This window comes from Rutidosis leptorrhynchoides, chromosome 1 (genome assembly GCF_046630445.1).
Source record: "Rutidosis leptorrhynchoides isolate AG116_Rl617_1_P2 chromosome 1, CSIRO_AGI_Rlap_v1, whole genome shotgun sequence".
In the NCBI taxonomy this organism is placed as follows: Eukaryota; Viridiplantae; Streptophyta; class Magnoliopsida; order Asterales; family Asteraceae; genus Rutidosis; species Rutidosis leptorrhynchoides.
The window spans coordinates 236,839,119-236,843,489 of NC_092333.1; positions in this window are offsets into that span (position 1 = coordinate 236,839,119).

Genomic DNA, 4,371 nt, shown 5'->3' on the forward strand with positions numbered 1-4,371 from the left:
TGAGTTCTAACGGGACATGATGGTTCACAGTAGATCATACCACCATCATGTGTCATGTTACATAACTCTTTTATTCTAATTAACTTCTGAACATATCAAGAAAGTATATTCTTGATAGCTCTATTCTCAATGATCCTGGTAATTTGACGAATCAAATCGTGCTATTAAGTTCTTTCTTGATTATAACATTAAATTCATTCGAAACTCCATACTTACAAATTCTAGACCATTACTCGTTTTACTAGAGATCGAGAGTAGATCAAAAAGACGAAGAGCTTCGAAACATAAAGGAAGATATAAAACTCGACAACAACACCGAAATTACAATAATTAAAAATTTAAAACATCACGACAATTAAAAATTAAAAGATTACAATCAAACTACTCGTCATCGTCAATTGTCATCTGCAAAGTAGCGTTCACCAGTCATTTCACCATCCGTGAGGTACTCTGGAGACATCGGTATTTCACTTGCTGCTTCAGCTGCTGCTTCAGCTGATTCATCGAGGTAACAATAACCCAACGTCTCTGTATCTTCAAGAAACACATACAGAGAAATACGTTTACCACGATCTTCAATGGTATCCTTTATAAAGTACCATTGATCATCGGTACACAGAAAACTTGCCCTACAATTTACATCATAATCGTCTTTATAGAAGAACACAGGCGTGAATTCACACGGAACTTTTTCCTTTAGAAAGCATAGCAAGTCTTGTAAACCAACATCACGAATGTCGATATCTTCAAACAAAATACTGTCGCCCCACTTGTATTCTTTCATTTGATTACGAAAATCACCTCCGTAATGAACATCGAATGAAACAATCATTGGGAAAAGTGTTAGCATTTTGCAGTTTGGGAGTGTTTGATTTTGATTTTTGAGAAAGGTGGAAATATAAAAGAAATATATGTTTGAGTGTATAAAATGAAGTATATGGTTGGTAGTTATATAGTATAAAAGTGGCCGTTGGGATAGCCGTTGGGATTTTTTTTACTAACGGCTAAAAATTGAGCCGTTGGGACCTCTCTTACGATAGTTTCATTCGTACTCTTCAAATAATCGAAATGTTTTATCCATATTACTCAATAATGATAAAACTCTATTTTATCAACTCATATTCATCATGAAAACATATTTATTGTTAACCATGACAATCGCACTCAAATTTCGGGACGAAATTTCTTTAACGGGTAGGTACTGTGATGACCCGGGAATTTCCGACCAAATTTAAACTTAACCTTTATATATTTCTGACACGATAAGCAAAGTCTGTAATGTTGAGTCTCAAAAACTTTGGAACAGTTTACATGAATGCATTTTCCCTTTTACCATTCTCGACGATTCACGAACAATTAATTGTAAATAGATATGTGTGTATATATATAAATGGTAATTGTAAATATAATTTAAAATATTATATGTAAAATAAAAATATGATATTATGATAATTATTATTTAAAACATATCTTATATATAAATAAAGTATATTAAATATATATTTTATGATTTCGAATCTATTTAGTAAACGACGCTAATACTCAACTACCATTCGATGGATATTAAACAAGCTTAAATTTGAACTTAGATGATTTTAAAATAAACGGTGATCCGAAAATGAGTTATATAATTTATAAGCTTTTTATCCGCCCCTGATTAACAACGAAGTATGATACCCTCTATGTAGATACTTTCGGTACAAAAATATCTAATTATTAGATGACTGCTAAATTTTTCTGTTACATGTCTTAAATGACACTTGTCTTACTATTGTAATTATTATTGTACTATTATATTGTAGATAGATATAGATATAGATTGATAGAGGACAAGTTATATATCCATATACATCCTATATGATTTAGAAACACAGATAACCCCACAACTTACTCAATTCGTGAAGTGAATTATGAATGTAAATGATGTTTACTGTTGTTGATTAAATTGCTAACATATAGAGACAAAAGCATTTGAAGATTCTGTCCTTCCCACTATCACACTATATGATTTATATTCTCATCTAATATATACACATGTTTATTAGCTTACTTTCTGTTACATATCGCTCTCCATCAATTTCTATCAATATTCATATATCATTATTTATCTATGTATTAGATATACATATACATACATAATTACAGAAGTACATCACCAACACCACCACCTTCCTAAATCATGAACCATCATTCTTCATCAATATCTACTGTATATATAATCCGTTTATAGATACCCGCAATTGGAAGTTGGCTATAGTTTCTGCTCGAAAAACACCATCGGCCACCATCATCCACCAAGAACAACCACCACTAACCATCTCTCTCTACTCTCTCTCTTCCTTTTCTTCATCAAGGAATCAACACTCACGTTCATCTTCACACAACCTACAAATATTTCTTGTTCAATCCTCAGCTGCAAAACCAAACAACCACCGACCCCAAACAACCCCATGTAAGTTGCTGCAGCTACTGTACTAGTTCCCTTTCAAACAAAAACCACCAACGAACCTTCTGCTGTACTTATTCTACCTGAGACTGCTCGATACCTACTTCCATAACCTGTTTCTATCGTGGTTCCTGCTGTAGTTTCTAATTACCATACTCGTTTTGCATAATCTATAAAACACCCTGTCACTTTTGACAACCAAAACTACTATAATGAAAATTTCTATTTCCGTTTTCTGTTATGATGATTCAACGCAAAACAAAACACCACCAACGCAGGTTGTTACCTGCTATCACTGCTGCGTATATATTTTTTTCCTCCCTTCGTTTGAACAAGCCGTGAGGTAAACCCTGATGATGATGGTGGAATCGTTATTAATATATTTAAATATTTATTAGTTATAAAAAGCATTGTGTATCCATCGTGATCTGTCTAATTGTTTAAAATATTGTAGAGTGACTTTTGATGATGATAATGGTGTGTGAACTGTAAAGTTGCGGCTGCAACTTACCTCTCCTATATTTTTTTTTTCCGAACCCCACACAAACTTCCATCTGCTATTAAACTATCACGAATTAGGTTATAGAGAAATCGGGCTGTAAATTATTTAACGGGCTTATGACAAAGAAAAATCAGGCCAAGCCATTTAAATAAAACGGGCCTCTTTATATATTGGACTTTTGGATACAATTTGGGCCGTGTCCCACTTTTCTGGTTTGGACCGAAGTACATTCATTGAATTCTGTTGGGATAAACGTTATTGATGACTAGATAATGAGAATAAAATAACGATGATGATGAAAACGGTAGTCATGATGATTATAGTGATGTTACTGTGAAGATATTGATGATGTTAGTATAGATGATGATGATGATGTATTATAACGACGATGGTGATGGGTAATGAAGATGATTATAATGATCAAATTATGACATCGTGATGATGTTGTTATGATGATGTAATATGAAAAGATACTGTTAATATAGGAAAGAAGATGATCATGATAACCGAAGTTGTTAGATGATAATTATGATGATTAAATAAAGAAGAAGGAGAAACAGTATGGGTTATATGGTTATTAGATGGGTTTAATTCTAGAAAAACGGAAATGGTACATTGGTTATGGGTGTTTGCATTAGGCGAAAGGTCGCGTGTTCGATTCCTGGATGGAGCATTTTTTTTAAAAAGCTTTTCTTTCCTTAAGGTAGTCTTTTTATTTATTTATTTAAAACTATTATTATTATTATTATTATTATTATTATTATTATTATTATTATTATTATTATTATTATTATTATTATTATTATTATTAGTACTCTTATTATTATTATTATTATCAATTTAATCATTAGTAGTAAAATTATTATTATCATAGTTATTATTATTATTATTAGTAAATCAATATTTTCAAAACTATCATTCTAACAAATAAATATTTTGTACACTAAATATATTTATTACATAAACATACTAATATTACATGAAATTATGTTTTAACTAATACAATATTATAACGTTAATTGAATTATATATCAAATAAGTATAATAACATATTATAAAATTATATATAAGAATATTAATCTTAATATATAACAAATAAATATAAAGTTGTTCGATTACAATTATATGTGTTAATATATATACTTGATATAGGTTCGTGAATTCGAGGTCAACCTTGCATTGTTCAGTTTCGTCATCTGTATTTTTACCACAAAATACATTATTGTGAGTTTCATTTGCTCCCTTTTACTCTTTATATTTTTGGGACTGAGAATACATGTGCTGTTTTTACAAGTGCTTTATTAAATGCTTTTGAAAGATATTTTGAACTGCGAATACATGAAATGCTTTTATAAATGTTTTACGAAATAGACACAAGTAATCGAAACTACATATATGGTTGAATGATCGAAATCGAATATGT